The sequence below is a fragment of the Bombus terrestris genome, chromosome 4 (genome assembly GCF_910591885.1).
Source record: "Bombus terrestris chromosome 4, iyBomTerr1.2, whole genome shotgun sequence".
NCBI classification, from domain to species: domain Eukaryota; kingdom Metazoa; phylum Arthropoda; class Insecta; order Hymenoptera; family Apidae; genus Bombus; species Bombus terrestris.
The window spans coordinates 11,826,856-11,843,317 of NC_063272.1; the positions used below are offsets into that span (position 1 = coordinate 11,826,856).

A 16,462-nucleotide genomic window follows, 5' to 3' on the forward strand; every position below is an offset into this window, starting at 1 on the left:
GGGCTACTTTCTCGTTTGCTTTTTTCGCTTATTCCTATTACGACGCCGAAAATATCGATGGACGCCTCCGACACACTGGCTTACATAAGGTCACGAGACGCATACGTGTGCAACAGGAAGGAAAAGAGCGTGCGTGCGTCTACGCACGCAGACTGGTCTCTGAAAGAGGGCGATCTGTGCCTCCAGTCGGATATAATTCTCGGCATTGCAGGACTTCTGTAAAGTTGTCCGTATAGGTGAGCTACAGTGGTACACGACAGTATTTGATTTACTACAATTCATATTACAGAGAGCTTGGGTGTATAATACGATATTTTATAGTATATGTTGTATGAAACCTTTTGGAATTTTACTAGTACCGTATAAAACACGATTGAGTAAAATATATACGTGTATATATATTACTAATATGTATATTATTATTAATTCGTATTTAATATATTTTTTAATTCTAAAACGTTAATATGAAATTTAAAGAGAATCTGTGTATCTTTGAAATTCATTTGTAGCTACATATTTTTAAATTCATTTAACTTTTTAAGTTACAGTTTAGGATTTTCTCCTCTATCAACTGTTTTTAACTGATACGAATTCCGCTACAAACATTTTTAATCAAATAAATACTGTCGTCATTCGCATGGAAATATTTTTGGTTTCGATGTCGTTTTGGTATTTGTTGCGGCTTCTACATACTTCTAGAATGTTACGTGTCAATTTGAATTATATATCAAATCTATTTGATGTCTAGATTAGACCTGCTTGTAGATTACTGATGATCGATTAGAATCATTACGTTGTCGAGCTTCGTTGAAGGTAATATACATATTAGTGTGTCCTCTATTCGATGTTTTGATTCAGTCGTATTGTGACGTAGGATATGTTGAAGAAATTACAATCATTGCTTTACTTTGGCAAGGAAAATCTGAATTAACAATAACTATGATAGCTGGTAAGTTAGTATATTTAGATATAAATATTTATTTTATTGAGATATATTTTTTATCGTAATTGTATAATTTATAACAATAATGTATAACAGTTAATCGTAATAATCAGTTAACTAATGTCTTTAGTTCACACGATTAAAATTATGTAATTAAAGAGCTTTATCGCAATTTTTTAATACACTACTGTATTTGTTAATTTTTTATATAATATTTAATCGAAACATAAGAATACCAATATCGTTTATAATACACGCGACAAAAATATGGTTTTATAATTTTTAAGCTTCAATTTCATTTTTTAAATTATGAACACACACGCGCATATAATTTGTATTTGATCACTATACGATATTCGTCATATATTTTATTTTCTTTGTTTTCATTTCTTAACAAAATTATTGCCAAATGTTATCCATACACTGCCGAATTCGCATTTCAAAACAAAAGAAAGGAAGTGGGTCACAAAAGGACGGTGTAAGTTTTTACGACTGGTCGTTAGATGATTAACGCTCATTTTTTACCAAACAGAAATGTGTCGACACCAGATCTGATCTATAATTGTGTTTAGTCTTTGTGCCTGACGAGTGTGCATGTGTATGTTATGAATAAGTATGCCAGAAGATAATAATAGCTTCATTTTCCACAGAAATCATAAAATAAAAAGCACAAATACGTATGTGCAGGATATCCAATTTTGTATCTAGTAAAATCTGTTAATGTTTATTATACAATATCTCCAATATCTTTAAAATCTTCGATATCGTATGAGTTTTGCAGATATATTAACTTTTATTTTGTAGAACTTATCGTATAAGATATGACAAATTTCTCGTCTTTTATACGACAAGTTTTCCAACATATAAATTAAAATATCTGCTAAGCTAAAAATGGTTTTTCGATATAAATAGCCTGATGCTTCTTTATAGAAAATAACGAGCTATTATACATTGATTAATATATTAAATACTGTCTTACTTCATTTTAAAAAACGATTATATCTACTGATATTACATATTTGTTCTACATATGACTTTTACGTAACAAAAAATTAATTACATTGAATTATGTTCCCCTTTCAATTCTTCACTGAACCATTTTTTGTACATCATGTAATCTACGTATAATTTGTATTTAGAAGTTAAAGTCGGACACTCTATACACTTTATTAATAAAAAGTGTTAATCTCGTGTTACGTAATTAAACGAAAGTAAGAAAATTGCAATTTAATCGTGACTTAATCTTGTTCGATTTATTTATCTTAAAGTACTGTGCTATCCTTTTTCGAAAAAAGGAAGAATATCGTATCGACAAAACATGTTGTCAGCTTAATGACTTATACAGAGTTTCCTTTTATTGTCAGGCGCATGAGGAAACATTCTTTAATGAAAAATTTCACGTTAACTCCTTTTACTTTTCTCTTGATGAGTGACTGCTTTCTTTTCCGTGAGCAGTGCCTTCTTATCTAATCTCTCTCGACAATTAATTACCGCAACGATATCCATAATCAGATGACTATTCTTCGAACGAATATCAAGTTTTTCCTTTTTCTCGTTCAGCTTCAGCCCCGTCCAGTATGAATTAATTACCGAGCTACAGGTTTTGCAAATTACAGGATTAGCCAGTCGATCGGTATCTGCCGTATGCACTCCGACGTTTATCTCACGATAAAGACATTATGAAATAAATTTTAACGAATCACCGCGACAAACTTCGCTTACCCAGAATAACGGTGCATTTTTATTACCTTGCTGACCTGAAACAATCAACATATGGCAACAGTACGCGTGTCCAATCAGCTTGTTTAACTGTGTACTCGTTTCGTATTCTGTATTAAAATTAAGAATCTCAAGGTTTAACAGTTTATAACAATCGCTAAAAACAATGAAAAATTTGTAATCAACGTAGAACTGACATTCATTGCTTTAAAGTAAAATGTAAATTAATAACGCGAATATTTAAATAAAGGAAAATATTTGAAAATATATGAATTGATTGAAGAACATATTCGATCGAACTCGAACAATTCTAAGGATAAAAGGTGAGAAAGTAAAATGATTAAAACGCGATTTGTGTAAGATAATACAAAAATATCTCATCAAATTAAATGTTTGACATGGTAACAATTTCTAAGTAGGAAAAAGTCATAAATAACCTAGGAATAATATTCGTTTCGACCTCGACAAATATTTATCTGGCTGGTAGATATAGATAATTAGCGATAAAATGTTTTGTCTGTGGTAGGTTAAAATTTTAAACGCTATATCTCAACGACGCGCGTATTTGCATTTTTCGCGTTTCGATTCTAATTTTACGGTCTCGAACGATGATTATTTAGTGTGCATTCGCTGGTTTCGGAGAGAGTCGTATCAAGATCAAGAGCTGTAGCTTACTTTAACTTAACACCTAATTAAAATGAATGTAAAAGTTGGAAATCCATAAAATTAAAACGCGTTCGAGGAAACGAGCGTTCGCGGCTACGGATGCAAATTGATACGAGGAATATAAATTCTCATTGATGATACAGCTATGTTGGATTGAATTGGGGCAAAATGTCATTACCAATGCTTTATGGCGTCGTTTTCTGACGTTTTAATTGAATTGACAATTCATCTGGTAACGAGGCTATATTTCTGTTGCTTTTAAATTCTTCACACGAACCAACGGAATGTTATAAGGAGATAAGATGCGCTTTAAGAAAGCATTTATTTCCTCTTACCGATGAGGAGGTGACAGGAATGTTCTGATTTGTGCTTTTATTGGTAATATTCGCTTACTTGCATAACTGTATGTAACAGCATAATTGAACTGCAGCACTAAACTCTGAGAATAATTCAAAATACCCAAATTTCGTTTCATCCCCATTATTACCATTCCCATTATTCGATGTGACTTTTGCTATACGATGGGCGATTTCATTAAAATTTGATATCGATTAAAAATTAATCAAATCGGCCGAGATTCGTTGCGCAGAATTGGAATTGAATTTACGACCGAATATTCGTAATCTCATGGTAGTATCACGTAACTTTCCCACGAGTTCTTTCCGTTATCGATCATAGACACAAAGTTGGAATAGCGACGAGACAACGAGGCAATGGTTGTTTTACATACGAGTTCGTGATTCTTATGCAAGCAAGATAAATCTATCTGCTGTGAAGTTTCATTTCTGCGAGCTCTTTCGAATGTTCTCGCCAAGGAGACATCATAATAAAGGGTGGCGCAATACAGATTATTTAGGAATAATATTGACGTTTATCGCGAAAGGTCGCTCAACTTTCGTGTCTTCGATTTTTCAGTATTCATATTATACAATATAATAACTCGATTAATCTTACTGTTACATAGTTTCTATCGTGTAAATAAGAATATAAAAAATAATAAAGATTAATTATACATCGATGCAAAGGGAAACGGTTTTAATTAGGAACAATGACATTAAATATTGAAAAATATTTTTAAATATCCACGCTTGATGCTTGTACAATATGAACGTATCGGGTGAGTGTCATTTAAAAAACTATTCTTAATCATCTTTTTTTTTCTCTAATTTTCAGTACCTTACATTCCGTGTTACTATTATTTTCTTTTTTTTATTATTAAACAGAAAGCCTGTACCGCAAGGAACGAATTACTTTGTCAAATAATCTTATTCGCTCGTTGCAAAAGCACAGATTAGTCTTACAAATAAAGTAATTCTAATCAGACACGCGATACAGAACACGCGTGCAGTTTCGTTTCAGGAACTTACCGGATGTACTTTATAATCGCAATACCATCGTTGCCAATGTTCTATTTATTACATACGTTCAAATTTATAATATGGATAAGTCCTATTCTTAGTAGTGCTTAATAATATTAATTTCACGTTTGAAATTAACATAATTAGAAACGATACGTATCGCCGAATATGTTTAAGCAAAAATCTACGAATTCGAAAGTTTTAAGTAGGGAAGAGGCATCGATATTGAACGCATGGAATGCGGCACTTGTCTTCCGCGGTAGATAACTATCCCTGGCTCGTAATAATCGACTTTCATTCATTGTTCTACCATGTTTGTTACGAGTTAGTCTTTCTATGTGACGGTACATGTAGTTGTTTGTACATATTGTCATCCGGTGCACGCACTTGCATTCCACGTTATCGTTCTGAATCGCGAATTACTCGGCGAATGTGCACGGTAATGAAGATCGCTCCGATTAAAGATAATTATAATATTCTGTTGCCTTTGAGATATCAGATTTGAAATGGCGCTCGCGGTGATTAGATATACGCGTACGCGGAATTTAGTTTGAGAATGTCTTGTAGGTGTAACATTCGACCGTGTATGTATTTAATTTTCAAATTGGTAAATGAATAACAGGAAATTTGTAGTTACCAAGTGGATGTAACGGATTTAGATAAGTTTCGCAAATCTGATAAAAATTGTGCTTCTATTGGCGTACTTACAATTGAGGTAATCATAAAGCGAAGTTAAAATCGTTAAACGAAGTATCGTGCTATGACTCTAGTTTCATATTGATTTTTAATTCGAACTTTTCTTCTACCGTGTCCACGAGCTCTTTCGATTCTGTGACATATTTATTATTCAAAAACCTGTTTTCGGGTCGTGATGTTTCCGGGCCCTGCGTGCAATAATATATTTCTCCTGTATTTTAGCTCCAATTACTGTACGGATACAAATTAGTATACATTGATAATAATTATGATTGTGTCATAGTAATGAAAAGAAATGTTATTACTATATACGCAAAGTCACATTTTTCTGAATGGGATTAAACAAATGAAACCCAACCAGAAGCGTGTATATTTGTGTATTTTACCCACGTACATTTTTGTACGCGTTGTTTTGTGTTACCTTCAAACTCGTAAATCTATGAACATCCGCAATCTATTAATCACTATTGCGAAATTCTGTCAATTTTTGGAATTCTTCTCCCTTCGAGATATCACATAAAGTTAAAAAAATACCTACTCGTGCCTTCTTATTGCGTAAATCATTCATAATGAATCATTTTGTGCACAAGAATGTGCTACAAGTATGACACAAATTATGTTCGCATGATTGATCATGTTGTCGTTTCGTTCACTCGTGACAGAATTATCTAACAATCATTATAAGAGAATTCCTATCGTACAATTCTCTACGAACATCATGACGTTAAGATTTAAACGAGCGTCCGATCCGAACGTGTCTCGCAATAAACCGCTATGAAGCAAAAGAGAAGAGTTCTACTATCCTGTCTACCTATGAGTGTATCATTGGTTACTACGTAACAGCCTCGAGAATTATATCGATCTTTCTTGATAGATGATATCTTTGACGTTTAATGATTTTCTCCTTCCTGTCGTCCTTCTATATCTTTTTTTCCTTTGCCACGAGTTCGCTTTCCATCGCCGTTGTTTTACCTGCTCTTCTCGTATGCTTTTAACTTTCCCTTTTTTCTATTTAATTCCTTTTATCTTTTATTTCACGGTTTTCTATCGTTCTTTCGGTTCTATTTTGTTATTATTCTTGTTCCTTTTTCCGAAAAGGAGTATCAATTTTTGTATTTCTTCTGAATCATTATGGTCTTCCATTTCTCTCGTTTTAAAATTGACGATTTATTAGGTATGATCACCAGGTTGGTGCATCAAATAGCAGATTATTGACGTTTTTGTAAGAGGTATTCTACTAGGATGAGCGTTTTTATTGTTCTTCTTTATTATATTAAACGGCTGAGTAGTTTTCTTCCATCTACGAATTCCAATAAATTATGAAGTTGTTTCATCTGTCATTTCTTTTTCTTTGATTTTTTTAATTGACTTTTTGCGTCTTATTTAATTCCTAGTTATTAGCTATAGCTTTACTTAGGAAAACTCTTGTTTTATTAACTTCAACAGTATATTTTTAGCACAAAAATACTTCTACGTGTAAATCAATCTTTGCACGAATTCTTCACAGAATCTTGATATAATACAATCCAGGGAAAAGTCCAATTTTCTTTTTATACGATTTGTATACAGTAAAAAATTTGTTCAATTTTTTAATGAACAAAAGATAAATAAAGATTTAAATAAAAATTTTGATAACAATTTGCTCGAAAACGGGATATTATTTGTATTCAGAAGAACAATTTGGAACCAATCTTCTATTTTCTATCGTCCTATAAAAAGTCATCGATAATACCAAGATATCCAATTTTATATTGCAAAAGACCATATTCAAATCTCTATCGACTCTATGTATCTACTTCCTCTAGCTTTCACGTTCCTTTTTCTTTAACACTCTGTTCCACACAAACTTTCTACTCTTCCCATTCTCTTTCCGCATTCTTCGTCCTCCTTTTCGTTGTTCTTGTCTCCGCAGATGCGCCCTCTTTCTACTCTCTTCCTACTCCCTGTCCTTGTTTCTTTCTTTCGGCCCCGTGCATCGTATTTATTGCTAGCCCACACGCGTCACGTGAACGAGAATAAGAACAGGCCACGTGCACGTGTGTACGACTTGGTCGCTGTTATCAGCGACAATCGTGAACATCGCCAGGACCAGAGGATTCATAAAGGCGAAGAAACGTGAGTGGGATCTAGGAAGTGCCGCTCTATTGGACCAGCGACTCGTCAAGATCGCGTGAGGGATCGATGTTCGTTTCTGGATCGTTGACCCGCGTACCGGTGGAAATCGTTGCATCGTGCTCGCTCGACGCCCACCCCCGGAATGATTTATTCGGATTATAAATTGGCGTGAAACTCCTATATCATCCTGCCGCGGTCGGAACGTTGCGATGCCACGGCGCGAGTCGAACTCGTCAATTTTCAACCCACGCCACGCTGTGTTCTTACGGACAGCACCGCGAAAAAAATATTTCAATACTTGGTTATTATTGGCAGGATGTGATTTAATTAGAAAATTATGGATAATAGAAGATGTAATTATTTTATTCTCTATTATTATTGTTGTCCTGTGTTGGTGAATATTACGGGTAAGATTCTTATAATATGATGGTGTGTAACGTGTTGTATTCGGAGCGTATTATATGAGAATAAAGTATTGTTATTGGATAAATAATAAATAATAACACAGCTGGCCATAAGTACATCAGTACAGTTTCTTCTGATATTTAATACAAATTGAATCTTTTATTATATATTTATTGTATGTGTTATGCATCGTATGTATCGTATGATGTAAAATATCGACTAGTAAATAGAAATGTGTGTGTCCTGATATTTATGGCTGATAGTGTAAATATAAAATTCGACAATTTTTTCATTTCGAAAAATATGAAAGAAGAACTCTAGTTTTAAAAAAGAATAATTCGTTTAAATTCTATCGTCTTTCATCCTCAATTATAGTAGAAAAATGTTTTTAGATGAGCGAAAAGAACCGTTACGTATACAGATTTCATTCATAAGAACGCGAAGCTGCATGTATGTAGAGCTGGGATTAATTAGTGTCAAGTTTTGTGGAATTGCTTGCAATTAGACCGAAATGAGAAAAGATGTTGATACAGTTCGGATATTGTCTAAAAGTATTAAATTGGTTGGTTTTTGGTTGAACAATGCACGTACTTTCTATGTATATATCTTCCTGCCCGCACCTCATGGGACGTAAATCCTCATTTGTAGTTGATGAATCTACAATTTCGCAACCACGAACTGAAACTCTGTTCGGGCCTTCTAACGAGCCTGCTGCCGCAATCGAGAAAATAACGCTTCTCGTTCGGTTCTTTTTATTTGTTTTATTAGAAAGCAGGAAAATTGGGATCCCGGTGCGATTCGTTGTGTAGGCGTGGGTAAATTGGCAGACCGAATTGTTCATTATGTCAATAATGGACTGTGAGAAAACCTTCGCGATTGAGTGTTTATTGAAATAAATTCTTTTGATTAATATTTTTATTGCAAATTGTTATTTTCTACCTACAAATGATACATTTGAAGTAATTTATTATTAAAAATTTTAAGCAGAATTTTAAAACTAATTATGCTTACACACAGATATCTATAGTATAAGATATTTCAGTTTTATCTTTTCACGTTTCAAAATTCTTCTGTATCATTTTACCTGCCCTTTATACATACAATATATTACACAGTCTTTTGTAAAATTTCTAAATGGTGCGTATCATTTGAAACAATGATTTGCGGAAAAAATTATAGGCCTGAGAAAGTGAAGAAGCGAGGAATGATTTTACTATAATAAAACTCTTTTTCACTTCCTTAATACCTCGATTATAACGATGGTTAATTCCGAGGAATATAGTATTTGGATTTTCTCTTTCTCTCTCTGACTACAATTCCTTGAAACTAGTGCTGCGCTTCCTAAAGTAACAAATGTAATGTTGTAGGTTCATGATTGGAAAACTTTCTCTGTAATAGTCTTCCTTAGAAGCGTTGTTCACTGAACAAGTTAATTCCGTTCCTGTGTTCTTCCAAACGACGTTAAAAGTATCAAACTTGTATTAAAGTATAAACGAAATGAACTTAAGAAAAGAAGCACAAGTACTTGTAAAATACATTAGAAATGATGAATTGAAGATAGGAGAGATTTACGATAATTGAAAAAATTATACATCAGTGTTATTTATTTTTAAATTCTATTAAATAATCGTAGATTAATTTTTACCAAATATCGAAAACAATTGTTATGTTTTTAGCATGGAATATTAGAAATAAAATAACACCTTTGTTTTCGTTGTTGAAGTTCTATGTTTCTCTAATCGTATGCTTTATTTTCTGTTTCAGGTAAGAGTACCTTCTGAAGCGATCTCGTAAATTAGTGAGTATAAATTATATTTAATATATTCTGTAGATATATTATACGCTTGTTTAAAATAATCTTGGTAGCCCGTTTCGAGTCATTAAGTGCTCCGACTATTTTAAATGCACTCATGCTCTAATGCACAGCATTTTTAGTACCTGTTAATAAATTCCAACAAAGACACAAACTTTCAACATAGTTAAACTTAATGTCGTGTTTATGAAACTTTCCAAGCATAAATCTTGGTTATTGTAGACCGCATAATTTAAGATCCTCAATCCACCGTTTTTCAGTTCTACATCGACAATAGTCCTTTTAAGTGGTGAAAATATAGCAGCGAAATTGTACGAAATTATTTTTATTATTTTCGCCAATAGCCTCTTCTTGTAATACTTTTACTGGCGAATAGTGCAGCTTTTTGTTAAAGCCGAGTAAAGAACGATCCTAGAAAGCTATCTCCGTTTCACCTAGATGCAGTTTCATTATGTTGGCATCTTCTACGCGACGTTTGTCATCTTAGCAAATTTTCGAAAACAGTTTAAATGCATTAAGAGGTTGTTACGTCAGGAAGTTGTTAATTTTCTTGCAGTGCTCGAGAATAAAGTTTGAATGACACGCAAAATGTTCAAAGTGATAATCCAGTAACTGCCGGATATTTTTTCTCGTTAACAGACGCGAGCGAAACGCAAGCAATCGCGGAACTAATTCTCAGAGTAAAATGAATTTTTTAACACACTTTCAGCTATTGTAACGATGGCAGAAGACTTAATGCTTCGTTTAGTACCTTTTGATCATGTTAGAACGCAGTTCGTACGAATTTTATGCATTTCGACTCTATAATTTTGTCAGAATATTACTTTCCTCGTAAAGCGTTGGTCTTCCTGAGATTTGAATCGTTCTTCGTGTTTCGAAAACGTATTAGAAACGTATTAGAAACAGTACATAAACTTTGCGAAACTGCGAGAGATGATAACGTGCAATGTTACGAATCATATCCGATTTTTCTTGTTTGTAATCGATTTATATTCAGTCAGCCGTTTTCAAAGGTATTTTATATAAATAATAATTAAATACATCAGTATCAAACAGTCTGTTTATATCACATTGACTCTAACAAATTTTACTTTAGTTGGCATTTGAAACAAGAAATTCGTAATCAAACAATTGGGAAATAAAATGAGAAATATTTAATGTACTCTAAATATCAGTAATATCAGGACTCCTAATACTCATCGCTCTACGTGCTCTATCTAATTCATCGAAATCTAACCAACATGATCTAAGCAATATCTCTGTACGTACACGCTTGAAGTAAAATATCACGCTTGTTTACCTGATTTTACATGGTAAAGAATCAGACTAACAATTTCGATACATATCCATGGCAACAGAAGAGCAAAAACTTTTTAGTCAAATAGTTCTGCAGTTAGTCTGGCCCGAATGGTATCGTAAAAGCACTCGGTCTGTTGCCTCTCGTACGCAACGTTCTTTTGGCGTCAAGTGTATCGTCTCGTTCCGTTTCCTTCCCTCTTGGTTCCCTTTATTTTCCCTCTTATTTCTCCCCGAGCGAAGATAACCGCAAGCGTGTTGTAGCCCGGGGAACGAGTTTTGCAACTAGGCGACCTCAGCAAGGCGAACGAAGAAGCGGCCACACACGTTCAAACTGCCGATAGAACGAACGAAGACGCGAAAGGTTGGCCGTACAAACGGAGGAATGAAAGAAATGCTGAAGAGCAAAGAAAGAAAAAGATAGAAGGCTCGTTTGCATGCCGTGTACGCGATACCGTGTACATACCAGTAGATCGGTGATCGCCTAATAAAGCGAGGCGAACAGACATTCCACTAAGCTTTGACCGCACTTTTACGCGTCGTACGATCTTCGCGAGTAATTTGAGCGTTAATGAGAGAGATGAAACGAGAAGACTCGAACGATCGAGAGGAACGGTATACGCGTATCTAAATGAAACATAGGTGTATCGTATCGAGCAGCTTGTTTAACTCTTTAACTACGAGAACCGGCTGGGAAACTAAAGAAATTCCCCGCGTTATATTTCAGGGATTTTAGTCATGCGTTGATAGTACGTGCGGGAAGACGCCACATAGCGCCGACTCAAGATTTCGTTGCGAGCAATCGAGATTCTGTTCGAACGCTTGCGAGGTTCACCTTCTGTAGGTGATTTTTTTTTTGTAAGATAAAGCAGAACTTTTAGTTCTTGGAAAACGAAAATTATGATTGTATTTAATTATTCAACACTTGTGTTGAACTCTTGTGAAACACATTTGTTCTCAAAATATACTCTTGACACAATAAAATTCCATAAACAGAAGTCAGTCAGGTGGAAATGTACAGTTAGCATTTAGTACAGATTTTCAAAGTCGTTTTTCTCGAAAACAAAGCTCGCGTAGAAAAAGCTGTATTCTACATTTTTCGACCTACTTCTCTATGAGGATTCATCCCTTTCTCAGTTGTACCATCAGTTAACGAACATCTTGTTTATTACAAATACTATGATATATGCACAGCGAAAATCTATTTATCTGAACTCCACTTAGTGGAAATTTTAGTTAACATCCGATTAATTCAACTTTTGCTGGTTGAGTTCACTTAATGTGAACGAAAAATCGAAACATGTAGCGAGGAAAATTGGTGAACTCGTATTATATGAACTCCGATTGTGTAAACTGTTGATTGTGAACCCTGACAAGTTCAGACGAACAAAAAGTCCTGCTATATAATGTTACGTAATATCATAATGTATTTTTTAAAATACTTGATCCAAAAGTGATATATATTTTTAGGAAAATGTAATGTAGGAAAAATTGTTCAATATTGCCACGATCATGTTGTCGTGATTTTTCCTGAAGCTTCTAATTTACTCAATCGAGGCGCTGATTTGCATTTGTAGACGCGCAAACAAGGTGTAGATCTGCGCGTAATGTCGAGTGTTTGGTTACCTGTTTGATTAGACGGTATACATCTAGGGTTACGTCGATAAGCACACATCGTGTATTCCTAATGAAATCCGATCGCATGTATCGTTTTTGTAATCTTTGCAATGACATTTATTGTCCTTCTTCAAAGGCAAAGGTGTGAGTTTCGTTTCAAAATTATTATTTTAACCAGTTCTATCTTTTCTATCTGACGACGTGTTCTATTTCCTGGTTCTTCGGAACGGAATCGAAAATAACTGATATTGTTTCTTTCATTTGCAAAGAATGACTCTTTAACATTATTTAAATTCACATTTCAATTGTTACGAATTTCACATCTTATACATATGTACGTACGATACGTGATACGATTATTAATATCTTGCCCCTATTATTATTTCCTATAGAAAGTTGAAAATATATTTTTTTGTCTTTGATATCAAAAATGCAAGTGATGTTTATACAGAAATATGTAATTATTTTCTAAATTGTTCGTTCTAAATTCTTAGTTATTTTATTACATTGTCAGATAGTTAATCGAGACGAGCATGTGTACAAGGATGAACGTAAATTATTTTCTACTTTTTATTATCAAGATAACTTATACATTTCGACAGAATATTTTATAGCTTCGATTTTTGGTGACACGTTCGTTTCCTCTCGATTAGGGGAAATTAGTTTTCAATGAATTGCCGTGGTCAGGACAGTCGAAGCCTAAAAAAGAAAATGACAATCGTACATCCTGCGGAAGCGGATGCTCGCCGGCACGCTTGGCTGACTTCTCCAACCTTCCACTCGTCTGGTCTCTCGTTTCCTACCTGCGCATTGGTGCATCATTGTTAAAAATGCCAGTTTGTTGCAGTATTACATAAATGCGCGTAAATGCGAGCGTTCCAATGATACATTGTTGATCTTGGAGGTGTCTTTTTTACAAGAGAACAATTTCCGTTGACCTTTCGTTGCGAAGCTCGATATTATGGATCTGGCACGCTGTTCTATTTCTAATTGGAAATTAAATTCATTAGATTACACATCGAACGTGCAAATTCACTGAAACGTAAAATCATCTACGTGGATAACTTGGTCTTCTTAAGTACATCCTGCTCGCCTATTTTTAGCCAAATATTGCGAGTTGTTAATCGTGAATTAGTATATAGACGTATTTTTCGTTGGAATAATAGCGAAGCGTATCGATAATAGAAATAAAACTAATCATCTTAGGGAATAATATAAAAAATTGTTAGATTTTGTTCATTTTACAAAGGTATCGTAGATTTACACTAAAATGAACGAAAGAGGATATTAGCCGATTGATAAAATATCTTTAATCACCTTGTAAATTATAAAATTTACGATTCAAATATTTGTTTATTGTTACATATTAGCAGATGGTAAATACGCGAGAATATGTTATGAACAAATGTTTTTTCTTTTATGGACAAATTCTTTTAAACATGCAGAATGATAGATGAAACTTCCCAGAGAAAAAATCAATGGCTCACGCCGTTGTACTGCTTCGTGGCTTGCACATGCCACGCGCATTGAATTTTTGCTCGCCATATGCGCCGATTTCGATTCTAGTGGCTCATTTACTGCACTCGCTGCACGAGTTCGTTTACGCACGCACATTGAACTTCGAGGTGCATTGTGCATGATACTCTTGAGGGGTTTGAAATGCGTTCGTCTGCGTTGCCTGCAACGTGTCAGCGTCGTAACATTTTATCGGACACGAGTCTACACGATAGACATCGGACATTGCCACCCCAGGAAAAATAATACAACGGTTGAATTGTAATCAAAAGCGAGCAAGGCGTTTGAACCGCAGTAACCTCTCGATATGTGTCTTCCGGTTCGAGCTGGCCGCTTTGCAGCGGCTTCTTTGCCAGCTCCGTGATATTATTCCTGGCCAAGCATTTTGATGCTTAGCAAGTATGCTAGTAGAAATGTTAAAACAAAAATTTTCTCCAACAGGAAGAAAGAATTTTCAGCGAAAAAATTGTTTAATTGAACGAATCGATTGTATTTGATGAACTTATTACGAATTGTATTTGTAATAATTAGAATTACAGCGTTCTAATTAAACTGCAGATTTTTATGTGCGTTATGAAAAATATACAAAATACGTGTAATATTGAAAAACGTAAGAAATATTTAAAGTGAAATATATACTTGTTATAATATTTAATCGATGAAACAAATCTTTATGTATAATTTCCATTTGAAAGTTATATTGATAGAAGTATGAAATTGCATAAAAATCCACGGTCTAATTGTGATTAAATGTATAGTATTGTGTTATTATGTTATATGTTTGCACTTTTTCAGTCAGTTTGAGATTCATTATATATACTTATTGTGTTTTGGTTAGGCAATGTTAGAGATAGACACATTCTAAGATAGAAGAAACCAAACTCAAATTTTTGAAATTTCCTTAGAACTGTAATAAGATGCGATCTTTGCGATTGTATTAGTCAAATTAGAAACAACTCTGAAAATGCAGAGATATAGAAAATACAAAATATTTGTTACAAACATATATTTAATAGAAAAATAATAACTATATCACGAATGATGATTTTATGTACATAACAAACACTAAATATAATTTCACTGAATATTATTAAATATAATGAATAAACTGTTTAAATTCTCTTTTGATTTCTGGGTAATATATACTTGTATTAAATATCTTGTAACTTTATATACATTTTCAGATTCATTTCAAATTTTGCCAATATAATGTCGATTGATAGTGGAAAGATATGATAGTCGGAATCTAATAACGGTGGAAATGAAATTTTATGATGTTTCGTGTAACACACATAATACATATATTCATACAACGTGTCTACGAGTAATCTTACTTTCATATTTCTTCTATGTGTATCAGTGTAATAAATAACACGACACTGGTGACACAGCTTTATTTAAAAATTTGCATCGCTTCGATATTAATTCATCGTTCTACAACCGTGTCGCACAGTGATATCGCGAAAGATCGGCATACAATGTCTGGCCGCGAATGGAACGGAATTAGCAGAATGGGAATGACACGCAACATGCAGCCAGCAATTCGATTCCCGTTACAACGAAAGAATAACGCGTTACACGGTAATCTCCAGCCATCTTACAATTTACTATATTTTCGCCGTTATTAAGAGCGAAGTATCTAGCTGGATACCGTTCCATGTTAAACAAGAAACCTATATTTCTCTGCGATTCGTGGCATTATTTCACGCGGTAATGAAAGCACGAGATGGACGATGTTGTATGCTCTGTCATCTTAGATCGAACAGGTTATATTCGTAATTTGCGAAGAACGTTTCGCCAGCCAGCTGTGAACAGACAGTCTGTCTTAAATCTGTCTGTATTAAGTATCGATGTAAATCTATAATTTTCGATGTTAATGTTTCGCAATTCCTTTCTCTGTTTCGAATCGTAAATTGATTCGTATACATAGCGAAAGAATGAACTAAACAAGCTTGTTGAACAACTTTGAAGTATGTAGTTTTATACGGTAGATTCGTAATTACGTATTTAAAAATTATTCAGAGATTTTACGTAGGGAATTGTGTGTTTATTAATTGTTATTTATTTTATTAGAAAGTAGACAGAGTTTTGATTTAACTGTTGTTATTTGAGTAAAAATAGATACGATTAGATATGTATCTAAATGTTATCGATTTGTATCTTTTTATTTTGGTCAATTCTGGGAGAAGTGGAATGTGTGAATCAAAGAATTAACATGTTGGAAATAATGAACCTAATTCATAATAAAGTCGATTTAAATTTGAGAGTAACAAGAGAGTAATAAGAGGATCTAACCTTGAATTTTTAAGCTCTACTTAT

The 16,462-nt window shown here is 33.8% G+C and overlaps 1 protein-coding gene and 1 long non-coding RNA gene across 11 annotated transcripts in view; both read left to right on the top strand.

Moving 5' to 3' along the window:
• Positions 1-16,462, top strand: part of LOC105665673 — a 123,302-nt gene that overhangs the window by 40,664 nt on the left and 66,176 nt on the right. The gene's annotated exons all lie outside the window — the stretch shown is intronic.
• On the top strand, positions 642-15,226 carry LOC105665672. The gene is made up of 3 exons (XR_001098643.3): positions 642-949; positions 9,667-9,700; positions 11,276-15,226. It is a non-coding gene; the product is annotated as an uncharacterized LOC105665672 (long non-coding RNA).